Source organism: Callithrix jacchus, chromosome 19 (genome assembly GCF_049354715.1).
Source record: "Callithrix jacchus isolate 240 chromosome 19, calJac240_pri, whole genome shotgun sequence".
Classification (NCBI taxonomy): domain Eukaryota; kingdom Metazoa; phylum Chordata; class Mammalia; order Primates; family Cebidae; genus Callithrix; species Callithrix jacchus.
The window spans coordinates 45,881,461-45,900,086 of record NC_133520.1 but is presented as its reverse complement, the minus strand read 5'-3'; the positions used below and the strand labels follow the sequence as shown (position 1 = coordinate 45,900,086).

Below are 18,626 nucleotides of genomic sequence, written 5' to 3'. Positions count from 1 at the left end.
CATACACAGTCCGTTTCCTAGTACTGCTACTTCACTAGTCAGATGTTCCTCGGGCAAGTTTCTTCTTAACCCCTCTGAACATCAGTTTCCTCATACATACAGTATTGAGAACAGTGTCTGAAATGCTGAGTTATGATAAGGATTTAATCTAAGGAAGATTATCTGCAATATATTGAGGGACGCATAGTAGGCATTCAAAATATGGTGGGCAGTACCAATTATTACAGTTACTTATACTTTGGGTCATATTCAGCAATGTTTGTAACACTGTACATGGTGCAGTGCAATTTCAAATATTAATACAATAAGACATGTTGAATCTTCCACTGGCATCATAAAGATTTGAATGTGGGAGTTGGCAGTTGCAAAAAACAAATTCCTTTGGAGAGACTTGGCCATTCCTTTGTAATATATTAATTCTTTAAATGTTTGAAGCATGTTATTCTCAGTGAGAGCCAATTGATAATATTTACCAGAGACAGGGACTTCATCACATCTCAGCCACTGAATTATGTACCCTCCATATAAGATCCGAGAAAAGGGAAAGACAAGCCTTATAGGATGAAATCATCTGCCCAAGAAATCCAGTGTACACAGACAGTCTGCAATCAGGTGGAGATGGTTCTAAATTGTCCACTTGATGCCTGTGTATCCATGTGTGCCCCTTTCTTGTCCTCAGGGAGCCTAGAGGTGGGTGGGGAGAGATGACATACCTGAACTTATCAGGGCAAGGGACCTTCTGTGTTGAGATCCTCATGCTTGACTCAGGGACCCAGTGTTCTGTCACCCACAGGAGGTGCAATTTAATGGGGTTTTCTAAACCTAATTCCAGGCACCCAATCTCCGCATTCAATCTGCACTTAATTTTTGTTTTTATTCATACATTTCAGTATAATTGCTTTTTTCCCTCTGAATAAATCTTTCCATTTGTATTGCTTTCACAAGCCAACTGAAAAAATGACACGGTTCATGAGTCTGGAAAGGAGAGCTTTATTTCCCATAAAGAGCTGCACCTTCAGGGTGGCCATTCTGGCAGGCTAAGAAGCATAACTTCCTGTCAGAAGAAGAAACAGACAACAAAGGGAACAGGAATTTTGCTGAGTAGGTGGCCTACTATGCATATTTAATAAGCTATAGGAAGTGTCATGAATATTTATGAGAGGGGAAATATACACATGCACAATTGGGCTTCATGCCCCTTCGTGGGTCCCATGTACAAAAAATGGCAGCATTAGCATGACCTGAAGGTGAAGTTTCCAGCCCTCTGATGTCAAAAGGTGAAGCAGAGGACACAAAAACCCTCACTGGGCCTTCTCCATATACTGGCCAGAGCCACTCCCTGGTAGGTGATCTCTTATCAGGCAAAGAAGGAGGGGTAGCATCTGGGGGTCAGTTGACACCAGAGTGGAGTTTCTGTTCCGCCTTAGGGGAAGAGAGCATCGTCCTAGTTATTGATGGAGGGGGTATAGCAAGGCCTGTCTGATCTATCCCGTCACAGACGAGAACTCAGTGTTCAAGGTTACCCGAGGGTCCCCTTAGCCAAGAGATGGTCGCTTCAGTCAACTAAGGGGCTTAGAATTTTATTAACTTACACACACTTTTGGCGTTTAGATTTTTCTTTTCTTTTCTTTTCTTTTCTTTCTTTTTTTTTTTTTTTTTTGAGGCGGAGTTTCGCTCATTACCAAGGCTGGAGTGCAATGGCGCGATCTCAGCTCACCGCAACCTCCGCCTCCTGGGTTCAGGCAATTCTCCTGCCTCAGCCTCCTGAGTAGCTGGGATTACAGGCACACGCCACCATGCCCAGCTAATTTCTTTTTGTATTTTTAGTAGAGACGGGGTTTCACCGTGTTGACCAGGATGGTCTCCATCTCTTGACCTCGTGATCTACCCACCTCGGCCTCCCAAAGTGCTGGGATTACAGGCTTGAGCCACCGTGCCCGGCCGCGTTTAGATTTTTCAATCATATTCCTCTCATATTTTAGAATAAGGATCGCACTGTTTTGTTTAACTGGTTCAACTTTATTCCTTTGGCCCTTTGTTTTTAATCCCATAGAGCCAGAATTCATAGTGATATGAGCTTTAGTTTCCATTTGGTTTCAGGAAATTCAAAACAAGAGATCATTGTCTTCTAATATTTAATTATATAGACTGTGCCAAAGTAGACATTTTATTATTATTTTATTTTGATTCTTGCAGTTTCTGTACTTATTGTTTCATTTTCACAGATAGGTGGTACTTTCGTTAAAATAATCATCTTTTATTCTTGTGTATCAAGTTTAAAGAATTTAATTTACATTTTATGATTTAATCAACATCCATGAATGTCCTTGGAGTTTATTGTTTTAATAAAAATGCTCCTTAAGCTCCTGATCCATTTTAAACTTCATTGCAACCCTGGCATATTTATTAATTATTTGATTTTATACAGTTTTATGATGTGGGACAGATGGTTGATGACTAGCTCCTTTGACACTGGTAAAATGAGACATGCATCTTTAGCTTTTTATAAAATGATAATAGATCTAGTGCAGAAACATGAATGTAAAAGGTAGCTATTTCTTTTTCAAAGTATCTTAGATTTGTGTTGGCCTCACGGATGCTGAGCTCTGCAACATTTCGCTTAAAAGAGTCTTCAGCAAACACAGTGTCTCATGCACCTTCCTGTCCTGGAAATCCTATTTTAGCCAAGGACATATTGTGCCAATATCTGAATCCTGGACAGTCTGTCTTTATGTTTTGGGGTTATTTTTAAAGTGTATGTGACATATAGATTTATTTGCACTGAATAGGAAATATGTCCACAATCTATTGTTTAATGGGGAAAAAAAAGCAAGCTAGAGAACATGATACACATTGGAGGGTTGGGATTAAAATCTTGGGTCAAACGGCTTTGGTTTAAGTCTTAACTCTGGCTTTCTAGGAGCTGTGTGACACTGGCCCACTCTGAGAACCTCTCTGTGTCTTCATTTTCTCATCTGGTGACTAAATGACAGACTGTTAACTCACAGGATCCCGGTGAGGATTACATGAATTAATATGTGTACACATAGAGAGCAGTGCCTGGCACACAGTGAGTGTTTAAAAATATGCATACGTCATTTTGCAAAAGAACAAATTTTGGAAGAACATATCCATTCATCTAACAAATATTTACTTAGTAAAACGCTACCAGTGATTACCTCTAGGGCATGGGAATGAGAGAGACAAGGGCAAGAGGACTGAGTTCCTGCTTTATACGCTTAGTTATTGTTTTAAAATTTCCTTGTTCATGGAAGATCTGCTTTCTAGGGCAGAGGTTCGGAACAGACCTGAGAGCCAGTCTGTGTGTGGCATCCTGCAGCTGCATTTACAATTAACCGTGTGACTTGGGACAAATCTTCAACTCCTTGTGCATCCATTTCTTCACACTTACAGTGGAAATCATAACAGTCCCCACCTCGTATGGCTATTGTGTGGATGAAATGAGTCATTACATGCATTTCACTTAGAAAAGCATGGGGTTCCTTGAGGGACAGAGCTGATTGGCAGCTGTAGCAGCAGCAGAGGAAAGGGTAGGGTCAAAATCTGCAATGTCCTGAAGTTCTCATGGTGTTTGTCTTTAAAATCATTTAAAAAAAGAATTTAGAAAACATGAAAAAAAAAAAAGAAATCCAAATAAAATTGTGGTGTTTTGTTATTATTTCCATAATTTCCTATTCCTCCCACAATAGTTTGTAATCCTTTAGCCATGTATAACATCCTTTGTGAGTATCTTATCCAGTTTTTCCCATTGGTGAAGTTTTTCCATTTGTATCTTATCTCTTTCTTCACTTCCTCCACTTCTCCCCCCTTCTTCTTCAGTAGAATTCACTTTGATCTTAAGAGTCTTTTGCTCTCACCTCGTGAGAGGAATCACACCTTGTGAGAGGAATCACAATGTCTGTTTTTTTCGGGCCAGATTTGCTTTTCTAAGAAAACCTGATGATTAATAAAGCCATATGCATTAAAATGGGCCCACTAAATATTTCATCTACTAAGGAACCGCTTTATTTTCATCACAGTTGGAGATTCTAAGACAGATTTGGAAACTCAAGAAGGAAAGGAAAGGAAAAGGAAAGAAGCTCCTGATATTGTCTTGAAGGGATTGACAACCTATTAGTAAAATTTAAAAAGCATATAGTCAACAAGAGATATTTCAGATATTTAAGCAGGGAATGGCACAGGGAGTCCGCAAGTTGATGCCTTCGTGTGGCCGCCTTGCCCACATGCCCCAGGGACCTCAGCTGTGAGTGTGCGCAGGAAGCAGGAGAGAAGATTCCGATTTATTTTATTTATTTTTATTTTTTTGAGATGGAATCTCACTGTCTCTCAGGCTGGGGTGCAGTGGCGCCATCTCAGCTCTCTACAACCTCCTCCTCCTGGGTTCAAGCGAGTCTCATGCCTCAACCTCCAGAGTAGCTGGGATTACAGGCAGGTGCAACCACACCTGGCTGATTTTCCTATTTTTAGTAGAGATGGGGTTTCACCGTGTTGGCCAGGCTGATCTCGAACTCATGGCCTCAAGCGATCAGCCTGCCTTGGCCTCCCAATGTGTTGGGATTACTGGCATAAGCCTCCATACCCGGCCAAGAAGGTTCCCATTTATAAAGCTTAACCCACTAATAACTGTGTCAGAGGGTTTATCTAGTGTTTCATTGAATCATTTAATAACCATACAGTATTAGTAGTCTTAATTTTCTGGTGTTGCACAGAGGATGCCAGAACCTTCATAACTAACCTGAAGCCTCATGGCTCATAAGCGAGGGGCCAGGACTCAAATTCCGGCTGTCTAGCACATTGCAAGCCCCCTGGTGTCTTCAGTATATAGCAAACATTCACTGCCCTGTAAGAAAAATTCAAGGACAGCAAAGAACAATCACAAAACAATTTCTGTATTATGTGATGCTCATTTTCCTCAGAAAAATCTAGCTGAATTGTGTCCATGACCAGAAGGATATTTGAAGAGATGATGTGGTTATTAGAACTCACCTCTTTTTCTCTGCAGCAGTAGAGGTTGAAGCAGTCTGTGACTACTGTGCAGGTATACAGGGATGGCCCTCTCTCCTGGCTGTACCTCCTTCCTGTCCTGAAAGATGGGTTCCACTGAATTCTTTTTTCACTTGAGTCTATCCCTCCTGAATGCCACTATATCTGAGAGTTGTGGGAAAGACCGAATTTGCTTCTCAGCCTTTCTTACAGCTGCCTCTGGAACCCCCCTTCCTCAACTCTCAGTCCTTCCAAGTTACTGCTCATCAGACACAACTTCCATTCCTTCCATCTTACTTTTCTCAAATTGTGCCTTCTTGAGCGCTTCTGTTACTGGTCCTCCCATCCAAAGTGTTAACCATTACAAGTTGTTCCACCCTATAGACACATGCGTGCGTGTGTTTATCATAGCACTGTTCACAATAGCAAAGACATGGAATCAACCTAAATGCCCATTATCAGTAGACTGGATTTTTTTTTTAATGTAGTACATATACACTGTGGAATACTATGCCGCTGTAAAAAATGAGATCATGTCCTTTGCAGCAATATGGATGAAGCTGGAAGCCATTATCCTAAGCAAAGTAACACAAGAACAGAAAACCAAACACTGCATGTTCTCACTTACAAGTGGGAGCTAAACATTGAGTACACAGGGACACAAAGAAGGGAACACTGTGTACCAGAGTCATACATGAGGGTGGAGGATGGGAGGAGGGAGAGACTTGAAAAGCTCCTATTGAGTACTATGTTTATTACATGGGTGACAACATAATCTGTACACCAAACCTCCACTACACACACTGTACCTATGTAACAAACCTGCCCATATACCCCTGAACCTAAAAGTTTAAAAACGACAACAAAATGTAACTATTCATCTCAATTAAAACAGAGTAGAGGCACTCATTCTAGGTCTGCTCTGGGAAAGACACTATGCCACTCTCAAGGCACAACCTTGAGTAGGAGAAGATGAAAGTGTCCCTCCAGGGCTCTGTGCCATCCTGGGAGAGACACAGTGACGTGCTCTGTGAGGTCATGGGAATGTGTGCAGAGTGCATCGGAAACACTGGGAGTTAGCTTCGAATCGGCTCTTCCCTCTGTTTGGAATGCTGTGCCCTCTCTACATACCGCACGGCAGCTTCGAGCCTTATTCCTCAGGACTCACAAAATGACCTTTTCTTTGCTACCTCCGCATCAACTCAAGCAAAGCTAATCATCTATACTGTTCCTTCCACTGCAGTTATTTTGTTTAGTTGCTGGCATTGCCAACAAGCGGTTTTCCAGAGTAAGAACCACATCTCCAGTCTAAGGCTTGCAGGAAGTACTCAAACACATTCCCTGTCTCAAAGTGTGATTGAAGAGCTGAACGCATGAATATAAGATTCCTTTTTTGCTGGGTGGGTGAAGAATGTGATTTCCAGGAAGTGGGACCTGATTCTTGAAGAAATTTAGAGTTTGTCTCATTAATAAGCACCTGGACCTTTTCCAGGTTTTCCTGAGAAACACGATACTACATTTTTCTGGGTCTGGAAGATCTCTCTGTATAGCAGGGTTCTCAGCCTCGGCACTGTCAGCATCTTAGGCTGATGAATTCTTTGTGGGGGGCTATCCTGGGCATTGTGGGATGTTTCTCGGCATTGATAGCGTCTACCCACTAGATGGCAGTAGCACATTCTCCCCAGGTTGTGACAAGAAAAATGGCTGCCAACATTGCCAGATATACCCCAGGGCAGAGTCACCCTGGGTTGAAAACCACACTTTATACTCAACAAACGTTAGCTCTCTTTAGGCATGAAAAAGACCTTGCTATAAAGTCAACCAGCCATAGAAAATTATTGATTGATTTAACCATTTTTGAGAAATTGCTGTGGACCAGTCAGGCTATACTGGGTGCTTTATACAAATTCTATTTAATCCCCAAGTATTATCATCTCCATTTTGTAGATGAGGATATAGGATGAGGGCGCTCAGGCGATGCGCCCACGTGGCAGAATCTGGTATATTTCCTGGCCCTAACATGCTATAGCAGGTTGTTAGCTGTTTAATGCATGCCTCCCACATTGCTTCTCTCTTTGCAAACATACAGTTGTATCTACATGTATGAGTTGGGTTGTGCAAATAGGCTGAAGTTTGAAGGGAAATCAGACGTGTGGAACATGTCCAGATATAAAAATAAATACTCTGATAAATACGGACCTTAAAAAAAGTGATCATGAGCCTAACTTAACTTAATCATGAAAGCATAAATATTAAGCCAAAGGAAATTTTTCACCAGGCATCCTTTCATTACATAAACTGACCTATTAGAAATATTTAGTCCACGTGACTGTTTTTACTAGATATTTCATCAGAATTACTTCCACGGTTATGTTAGAGCGGCTGGTATTTTAAAAGCATTGTTCCTTATCCTCACTATAAAAGCACAGTATTAAAAACAAATAATAATAAATGCGTCTTTGAAATGTTGAAAAATAATAAGTAAATCTGTTTCTAGTGGAACAGAATCCAGCTGCACGCTCTCCCTGTTTCTCTCAGAAAAGAATAATTTCAACAACAAGGAGTCTGCCCTTTCTGGGAGAAGGGGTCATACTAATATTTAACAAGAACGTCTCATGTTTGCTTTTCACTTCACACCATTTCTCTAGATATTCTTTTTTTTTTTTTTTTTTTTTTGAGACGGAGTTTCGCTCTTATTACCCAGGCTGGAGTGCAGTGGTGCGATCTCGGCTCACTGCAACCTCGGCCTCCTGGGTTCAGGCAATTCTCCTGCCCCAGCCTCCTGAGTAGCTGGGACTACAGGCACACGCCACCATGCCCAGCTAATTTTTTGTATTTTTAGTAGAGATGGGATTTCACCATGTTGACCAGGATGGTCTCGATCTCTTGACCTCGTGATCCACCCGCCTCGGCCTCCCAAAGTGCTGGGATTACAGGCTTGAGCCACCGCGCCCGGCCTTCTCTAGACATTCTAATGACAAAAGGTTTTAGACTCGAGAGTGCTCATGCAAGTAAACATCGGTCCAATCTCGGTTCTTGATTTTGAGGAAAAACTGTGTTATTTCAGCAGCTACAGCTGCACATAAGAGGCCCCGATGCAAGTTCTTTTCTAAGCATCCTGCGTTTTTGTTGTCAAGGTCCATATTAATCAAATCAAGTAAAAACCCATGAAAGGCAGCAACCGAGGAAGGAGGCAGCATGATACATCAATTTTCTAAAAAAAAAAAAAGAAAGAAAGAAATACTTTCTTTTTTTAAATAGAATTTTATTCCGGTTTTGGCATTTAGAGATGTTTTGTTCACAATAAGAGCCATTGCTCCATATTAGGTAACATCTTTTCCCCCTTGCAGCTTGAAATGAATACCAAGAGGCAGGTTCACAAGTCGGATTCCCTTTAAAGACACGTTTGATTGCAAAGCTTCGTTGACTCTGTTTGATATCCTCCCCGAACTGCATGACTGAGCTAAGCTCAAGTTCCTGGTCACCAACTTGGGGAACACGCAGCTGCTTCAGCGCCTGCTGGCAGAGAGGTGGTTCTCTGGGTCTGGTTTGCCACCTAGTGGGTTGCTGTGGTATTTCCATCCACCAGACAGCTTCAAAAGTCCTTTTTAGCTGTTGAATGCTATAATGAATTATGACAGAAAACAGAGACACTAAGCAAAGAAGGCAGTCAGAGACCCAAACCAGCCCTGAAAATGACAAAGACTGGATTCTAAATAGAGGAGAAGCACTGAATAGTTGGTCGGAGAAAAAAACGCAGGGCTGCACGTTGCAAAGGTATTTGGGGTATACTTATTTATTCTGGGTATATTTCCCATATGATTAATTTAAGAAAACAATAATTATAGAGGTAGAATTAATTTAGATGTCTGGAAAATTTTACACATTTTTCATCAGTTCAACAAGTTGAGAAATCAAGAGCCCACAAACATTTTTCCCAAATAGGAACTGCGTGGTTGGCTCACAGGACAGAAAATGAATTTGTCTCCTTGGAATTAATTCATCATAACCGAATGCCTCACATGTATATTGCTCTTGTCAGTTTCCATAAGCAATTTCACATGTATTTTCACACTGGATATTTACACATTTTAAATGTTTAAAAGTTACCTATATCTTTCACAGACTTATAACACTAGAGAAGTTATTTTTTACCATAACTAGGGGGAAGAAGGCAAATTCCCTAGAACTAACCTTCAATTTCTCCTAAACTCAGTACTCTCAAATTTATTTTCTTTTCACATTTTTTGTTTCACCCTCTTCTTTTTAACATTAATAAAAGATGTCAAAATATCCACTGTACTGGCTTTCAAACACTATCCAGTACAAAAAACATTGTACCTCATGACTATAAACATAATTATATACATGTGTGTATGTTGAGCAAATATTTAATGAAATGATATTCATTGTCATTATGTGGTATGTATTCTGATATATCCCATTCAACTTGCTGTATGTTTTTTTTCCTTTTTAAATTATCATATTGGTTCCCCAATTAGCTCTTGCATTTTGAGCTGTGTGTGTGTATATATATACATATGTATCTATTGAATTTAGTGTGTATGCATACACACTAAGATATGCATACACACTAAGTTCAAAATGCAACAGCCAATTAGTGGACCAATTAGTGCGTGTGTGTTTGTGTGTGTGTGTATGTGTGTGTGTGTGTATAGTAAGTGCATATTTATATATATATATATATATAATATATATAGTAAGTTCAACATGTAATGTATATGAACACTAAGTGTATACATATACTAAGCACATAGTATATACACACTACATAGGTATACTAAGTATATAGTATATATACACTAAGAATATATACACACATGGAGATGTAACTACCCCACAGAGGCACTCATGGTACTCACAGGCGGAATCTTGCTCAGTTTCCCACTTCTTACCTGAGGTCTCATGCCTGGAATGCTTCAGTTGCCATTCCCCAAATGTTCCACCCACAATCTGGCAGGGAGGAAGCCTGCTGTGGGCCCCAGAGAGGAACCAGGAGTCTGCCCCTGCTCTGCACCTACCTGACTGTGCCCTGAGCCCTCATGCTGGCTGCATTCCTAGAACCCCTGCCTGGGATTACTTATAAAGTAGTGAGGTCACGGGGCTGACAATAATATCTGTTCCCATCCCCTGTTTCTTCTCAAGCATTAAAAGGAAAGACTTCCCATAGTTCTCTTCATCGATATCATTCAGTTCAATGAGTGTAGACTATGAACTCTCTTGACTCAAAATATCCTAATGCTACAGAATATAGGCTGTTGAGTCAGGATGAGGAAGGAGTATTAAACATAGGAATGATGCTCAGAAAATCACCATAAACTCTTAGCCCAGGACTATCACTGTTTCATTTGGGTCTGACCTAGAGCCCTGATTCTCGGGAAGTTACATATTACCTGTGAAATAATAGATACACCTGAAGTAAAACATTTGGTGATGCTCATTTCTAATAAGTATTTGTAGATATTCTTTTTTTTTTCTAAGTTTTTAAGACCTGCTGACCAGTTTCTCCTAATGTCATTCTGTGTACCAATGGGACCTCCACTGCTGAGCCTCCAGAGAACAGTCCTTTTAATGAGGAGACTCTGGCACAGTGGCCCAAAGGCCTGGGAGATTATAGAAAATGTCTGAAGGAAAGTTGGGTAGGTGGGAGGGATCTTGTTTCCTGGCCCCATAGGGACACTGCCTTTCTTGATAAAGCTGGGTACAGCCTTGATGTGACTAGATCAAGGAGCACCAGGAATGTACCTCACCTGGGCTGTAGAGAAAGACAGTGTACTCAGACAAAGCATGGCAGGTGCTGAATGTCCCTTTGGAGGAACGAAGGCAAGAAAGGCCCCCTACAGCAATGAGGAGAGAAAATCCACAACCAAGAGAACTGGGATTTCTGATGTGTGAGATAAGACACTAGGCATTTACATATAACATGTATAATATTTTTAATCCATCATATCCAGACGAGCAAGATAAGTAGTTTCATTTTTGTATAACTTGCCTCGAAGCTGCCTGTTGAGGCCCCATTCTGCCTAACAAATCACCACCAACTTAGCAGCTTACAACAAAGTTCCCTGTTAAGAGTCTCACAGCACTGAACTCAAGGTGTCCACGCAGCTGAGTTCACATCTTGAGTGAGACTAAGGAAGAATTCATTACCACAGGCATTCAAGTCATTGGTGCTTCTGCCGTCGTGACCCAGTGACCTCGAGTAGCTGCCACCTCTGGGCACCAGACAGGAGGGAATGAGGCACACGTCTTCTTTGAGTCCAATCAATATTATCAGATGCGACTGTTTTTCTCCAAACTTCTCCCCATTTAAAAGCAACATGAGGGTGGAGGGCAAGATTCAAAACCCGCTTTGGTGACGATAACCCTTTTAACTCTCTTCTTCCCTTCCCCCTAGCTTTGGAAACTTTCGGATTTTTTTTCTTATTCACGTCATTACAGATTATGCTAAAGACTTCTTTGTCTATCATCCTCAATCCTAATTATCTTTCTCCTCCAAAATAACACTGCTAATATATGATTTGCATAGTATATACTATGTACTAAGTATATAAGTATATACTATGCACTAAGTATACTTATATACTTATACTATACATATACTATGTACTAAGTATATAAGTATATACTATGTACTAAGTATATACTTATACTATACATATACTATGTACTAAGTATATAAGTATACATAGCATATGTATAGTATATGTACTAAGTATATAAGTATACTTAGTACCTAGTATATAGTATACCTATATAGTGTAGGTTTATAGTATACCTATATAGTGTGTATATATATATATATATACATATGTACTTAGTATATACATATATAATGTATATGTGTATACAACTTTTAGTATATAGCCTGAACAATTTTTAGTATATTGCTGCTGTTTGTATAGACATACACAATTTATATACACAATGTGTATGTCTATACCCCCTTTAATATATAGACATGTACAACTTTAGTATATTATTGCTGTGTTTTATTGTAACCTAAATTTTATCATGTTGCATTTATCATCCCACAACTTGCCTTCCTTACTTAACAAAGTACCTTTAGAAGGTTCTAAGTTAATATATATCAAGTTGATTGGCTTTATCTGCTGCATAATATTCCCTCTTAGGAATGACCTCCTTTTTAAAATTCATTTCAAAACAAATGGTCTTTTACATTTTCCTCATTTTTGTCATAAAAATAAATGCTTTAGTTAATAGCCTTGTGCATGTTTCCTTGTATACGTACCGATGCAGTAGTTTCTGGTGGATAGACACCTCGCAGTTGGACTGCTAGCTCCTATTGTACATACCTTTTCAGTTGTATTTAATACCTCCGAATCACCTTTTTGTGGTACTTATACCAATTTATTTACTCTGGATGTGGCAAGGGGAGATTTTTCTTATTTTCCCAGTGTGTAGGTCATTGATGCTTTTGAGCATTAATACTCAAAAGACCAAGTATTTGCAGTTTAAAAGACCTTATCTTTAAATCCCTTCTCTCTACCAGAGTATTTAAAATCTACTTTAAAAAGAAAAAAAAAAAAAAACAGCCGGGCATGGTGGCTCACACCTGTAATCCCAACACTTTGGGAGGCCGAGGCGGGTGGATCATGAGGTCAAGAGATCGAGACCATCTGGGTCAACATGGTGAAACCCCATCTCTACTAAAAATACAAAAAAAAAAAAATTAGCTGGTCATGGTGGCACGTGCCTGTAGTCCTAGCTACTCAGGAGGCTGAGGCAGGAGGATTGCCTGAACCCGGGAGGCAGAGGTTGCGGTGAGCTGAGATCGCGCCATTGCACTCCAGCCTGGGTAACAAGAGCGAAACTCTATCTCAAAAAAAAAAAAAAAAAAGAATGGAAACACTGGTTTCTTTCTCCCTGTGTTTCTACAGCAACAACACAACCCCGAGAACACAAAAAGCTAGCGTTGGGAGGAGGGAGGTGTGATGCCCGTTAATACTTCAGAGTATCAACCTCCAACACTGTAATGTTTCTTACCTTCTCCATAATATACAGATCGGGTGACAGTATTCTAGTTTTATAGATGAGGAAAGGTCGTCTCAGAGTAGTCAAGTGATTTGCTAAGTTTATGCATCTCCTGGGGCTAACCCAGGACTCAAACCCAAATCAACAAGACTCGGAGTTGAAAAGACCACAGCTTTTCAACTCTGCTTTGCTGCTTCCTAATAAAAATTCATTAATGATGATGAGAACATCATGTGTATTAATAGAGTGATATTAACATATCTCATCACATCATAACCTCAAATGAGTGCCCACAGTTTCCTAGACATTCTGTCTTCGTAGCTACAAATCACAATGGGTTTTAATAGTCTGCTTTGCTCATAATTTCTGCTTCCCATTAAAAAGGCTTTATTTTCCTCAAAGTTATATTATATTATATTCATATACCACATTCCCTTATTTCTCATTGCTTTAATAGCTGAGATTATTAGAAGGAAACCCAAGTGTAGCATTAGGACATCCATGGTTATTAACTCAACTCGTTAACTTATTAACTCTTGTCCTTTGGATGTTGTATCATATGGGTAAGCAAATGCCTACAAGTCATTTAACGGTTCTTGTCTAGCTTTAAAATTTTGTTCATCTCATACTGCACATCTGTTGCATGACAGAAAGGGACTAGAACACTTTTAAATAACAAAAAGCACAACATTTCACAAAGGTATTAGATATTGAATTAGCGTCAAAGTGTAAGAAGAATGATGGCCGATGGTGGATATGCCAAAGTGTACAGGTCAAAGATAAACAGGTGTTTAACCCAGTAGAGAAAGCTAAACTCACCTATAGTTGTCTTTCCTCAGTTCTGGCTTCTTTCATTTTCTGTATTCAAACAAAGCATAACTGGATTAGAAAGCTATTCATTTCAGGGGGGGGCTTTACAGATTCACAGGATGATGAAATGAACTAAAAGAAAACAATGGACCCCTTAGGCTAATTTCAAAAACTCTTACTTATATTCTTCAATAATATAGATCAACTGAGCAAATTAAATTGCTGTCAGATGTATACAAACATAATGCGATTATCCACGGGGAATAATTTGATATTCCCAAAGTAACTGTGCTTTTTAAAATATTTTATTCTTATTCCGTCTCTTACCTAGGGGTGAGTTTATGAAATGCAGAGGCTGTGCACTCCCTGAATTCCCCAGCATGAATCACCATCATCTAAAACTTGCAGTGGTTAAATGAGCATGTGTTGATATTGACTGCCGGGGTCCGGCACGTCTGCCGGGGGACTACCGACCCGCGGGAGTCCCCGAGACCGCCAACGTAGATGTCTCGTTCAACCTGAGAGAGAGAGTGCGCGGAAAAGAAAGAATATAGAAAAGTAGAGTCTGGAGGGCTGCGTGAAGATTATGGCCAAAACACAGCAAATTTATTTTTGTGGGTTACAGCTTTTATACCTTTTGTCTTGTTTACATTTACCTCATCTCAGCAGAAAGAAACAAAGGGGAAAACAGAAAGGAAACAGAAACTCCATAAAATAGATATCCGGGGCTTGTGATATCCTGCTCAGGAAGCAGTTTAAGGGGGCTAGTGGTAGTAGTTTACATTTCAATGATTTTACGTTCTAAAGATACAATGGCACCCTTAAGGTGGCTGGTTAAACCTGTTTTTCATCAGGAGCTAAAACAAAGGCTTGGCTCCAGGGAAAATATGGGCAGAGGTCTCTGCTCCTCTTAGACATTTCAATTGCAGCAAGTTTATTGCTTACACAGAGACTGAAGGGGGACATGGAAGCAGACAGCACAATGTCCTCATAAACTGCAGGCCTTTGCTTTGCATTCTGTTGTTGCTTTTAGTGAGTCAGCTTACGGCCCTGTCTCACTCGACAGCCCTCGAGGTGAGGAAATGCAGTACAGGTCCAGCAGCCAAACTGGGACGAGTCAACTGTCTCGAGCCTTTGGCGCGAACACCACAATTGACAATGACAGAACACCTTTCATTGCAGGTGTATTTCATTGCAGAAAGTATCTCTGGTAGCCCAGGCAACAAAGGAAGGGCAAGGTCAAGGAGATGGTGTTGACCTCTTGAGTGGCAAAATTCAGGTTTCAAAGATGATCATCATCAAGCTCTCTCTGTTTCCTATACTCCCCCCGATCTCTCTCCTTCCTCCGTGCCTTTCCTCTAGGTTTGCTTGCTCTAAGTTTTCCATGTGGTGGCAAATATGGTGATCAGCACATAGCAGTTCCAAATATGAGAGATTTACTCTCTCATTCCAACAGCCTCATTAAACACCCAGATCAACCCTCCTGCCTGGTCTTCTTCATGTTCACTGTTCTGGTAGAGGAGCCAGGACCATCTGATCGATGCCTATCCCAGATTACATACTGTGGGTGACAGGCCATTTCCAAAAAGACAGCTGAAAGAAAGACAAATGATAGACACCCACTCCATGGCTTTAACCAACAAAGATGAAAAAAGAAGTACCGTCAGCACAAGTATGAATAAAGCGTTGGGATGATTGGGCATGATGTTTATTTATGATAAAACCAGGATGGTGGCCGGACATGGTGGCTCACGCCTGTAATCACAGTGCTTTTTGGGAGGCCAAGGCAGGTGGATCACCTGAGGTCAGGAGATAGAGACCAACAAGGAGAAACTTCATCTCTTAAAAATACAAAAGTTAGCTGGGCATGGTAGCACATACCTGTAATCCCAGCTACTCAGGAGGCTGAGGCAGGAGAATCCTTTGAACTCAGGAGATGGAGGTTGCAGTGAGCTGAGATCGTGCCATTGCACTCCAGCCTGGGCAACAAGAGCAAAATTCCATGAAACAAACAAACAACAACAAAAAAAAAAAACACAGCATGTCCTAAGACCCAAAAATGGGACTACAGGACATGATCAACTCCCACGGGACATGGCAGCAGAGACCTAGAAAGTGGAAATGAAAAATGTAGCTGCTGTGTTCAGGAATCTCAGGAGTGAAGATTTCAGAAAGAGAAAGGCTCTTCAGAGTATATGAGAAATGAACACAGGTCTGGTGCCGGAAGATAAAACAAAATGCAAAATGCATGGATAAAGATGATAATCTAGAGAGACCCACATTCCACTTATCAGCATATGGGGCCAAGAGCATTTAAGAGGCATCCCAAACTCCCCAGTAGACCAATAGTATTAGTAGTTATTAACCTCAGACACAGGGTGTCGTCGACCTGACTAGACACATCTGTCCTTGCGAACATACATACTCACAGGTGAAATGGGGAGATAACAAGGCAAACACCTTTAGAACTATTGTAAACTGGGAGCTGGATGGAAGGAGAGCAGCAGACAGATGGTCTGTACATGCATCTTGGAAGAAAACCTGAATGTAATTGAGTGCTACAGACAGTGTTGTAACGCTTCTCAAACCCAGACATCACTCAGTGAGGGAGAATGAGAATTGAGTGTAAGCTGACACCTAATAAAACCCAAATATTTAAAAAAAAAGGTAAATGAGAAAAGTCTCATAAATTTCCTATAATGAAAATTAGTGCAATGTAGGAGATTTCAGCTATTGAAGAAGAATGATAGACTATGCAGAATGTTTCTTATTATTCCTCTCTGTAATTGAGTATTATATTAGAATATTTAGACTGTTTCAAATTTTTGATTATTTCAAAGAGCACTGAAGTGAACATGTGTACATGTATCTATATGTGCATGTGTGAGTATGTTTACGTCTAACAGTATAGGTATTGTGTGTATACACAGAGTCAGACAGCTCCGGAGATCATGGATTTTGGCATTTTTGACAGAAACTGCAAAATTGCCTTTCAGATGACCAATTTATACAGCAACCCCAAGCCCATGAAAATGGATTATTTTTGTCATAGTATTGTGAATGCTGAATGTATCATATGATTCGCATCTTTGGCATTATTTCCAGTGATGGAGAGTATTTCATTAATTTTTAAACGCACATCAATTCCACCTTCAGGAGGCGTATGATGATTTTTAACCAGGTAGGAGGGGCTAGTTGTATAGGACAACTGGAAAGAGCTGGTGGAGAGGCAGCACAGCCTCACAGTTAGACATGGAGGCTGTGGGTTCAGATTGTCTGGGTGGAACTCTAAGTCCCCCACACATCCCCTTGTGAACTCAATTCCTTGCATAGATTATTTAAATATGTCTTCCTTTCCTGTAAAATAAGGTTATTTCAGGATTAAATGAGATAATACACTGGGCATGGTAGCTCACACCTGTAATATCCCAGCACTTTGGGAGGCCAAGACAGGAGGATAACTTGAGGCCAGGAGTTCGAGACTAGCCTGGCCAACACAGTAAAACCCCATCTCTACTAAAAATACAAAAATTAGCCAGGCAGGGTGACACATGCCTGTAATTCCAGATACTTGGAAGGCTGAAGCATGAGAATCACTTGAACCTGGGAGGCAGAGGTTGCAGGTAGCCAAGATGGCACCACTGCACTCCAGTCTGGGTGAGACTGTGTCTCAAAAATTATGATAAATAAAACAATTCATACGATGGATTTGCACAACATGTACCACATAGTAAATGTTCAATAAATAATTTTTACTAACATTTATTATTACACTAAATTTAGCTCTGAGCATCCTGGCAGCCAAAGCAAAGAGAGTTCATTGTTCAATAGAAAGAATAAGATAGGCCAGGCTGGGTGGCTCACGCCTGTAATCCCAGTACTTTGGGAGGCTGAGGTGGGCAGATCATGAGGTCAGGAGATTGAGACCATCCTGGCCAACATGGTGAAACACTGTCTCTACTAAAAATGCAAAAATTAGCTGGGCGTAGTGGCATGCGCCTATATGTCCAGCTTCTCGGGAGGCTGAGGCAGGAGAATGGCTTGAACCCGGGAGGTGGGGATTGCAGTAAGCAGAGATTGTGCCACTGCACTCCAGCCTGGCAACAAAGCAAGACTCCATCTCAAAACACAAAAAGAATAAGATAATAACCACAGATACTTATATAGCATTTGCTATATCAGCGCCTGTTCTAAGTACCTTATATATGTTAAAACATTTTGATGAGAAACGAAGCTTCTTTGGTCACTTATTATTGAATTCTGGAAAGAATTTATCAACAATTGGTTTTATTATGCAGAAACTTATCATTCCTATTTTTCAATGAGGAGACTTGGATTCAAAGAAGTTAAGTATCTAAGATCTCACCTCCAGTAAATGGTCAAACAGATTCAAACCTAGGCCTTTTGACCCCGTAGTCTTCCTTCTACATCAGAAGCCTTTCCAGAAGGCTCTGTGTGACTCTGACTACTGCTTTGAGAAAACTGACATTCAATATCTTAAGGCTTGATTTAGGACTCCTGCAATGTACATGCATATATGTGTTTATCTGTAAGAGTTTATAGTTGAAGGCTTTTTTTTTTGAGATGGAGTTTCGCTCTTGTTACCCAGGCTGGAGTGCAGTGGCACGATCTCGACTCACCGCAACCTCCACCTCCTGTGTTCAGGCAATTCTCCTGCCTCAGCCTCCTGAGTAGCTGGGATTACAGGCATGCGCCACCGTGCCCAGCTAATTTTTTGTATTTTTAGTAGAAATGGGGTTTCACCATGTTGACCAGGATGGTCTCGATCTCTTGAC

General features: G+C 40.6%; 1 protein-coding gene and 1 long non-coding RNA gene across 9 annotated transcripts in view; one reads left to right on the top strand and one right to left on the bottom strand.

The window, feature by feature from the left end:
• Window positions 1-18,626, top strand: part of CHRM3 (cholinergic receptor muscarinic 3) — a 507,768-nt gene that overhangs the window by 479,530 nt on the left and 9,612 nt on the right. The window lies entirely within an intron of this gene.
• LOC144580443 (uncharacterized) lies at window positions 8,249-14,622 on the bottom strand. Its single transcript, XR_013529955.1, has 3 exons — window positions 14,158-14,622; window positions 13,840-13,878; window positions 8,249-8,626 (listed from the first exon to the last, which is right to left on the bottom strand). It is a non-coding gene; the product is annotated as an uncharacterized LOC144580443 (long non-coding RNA).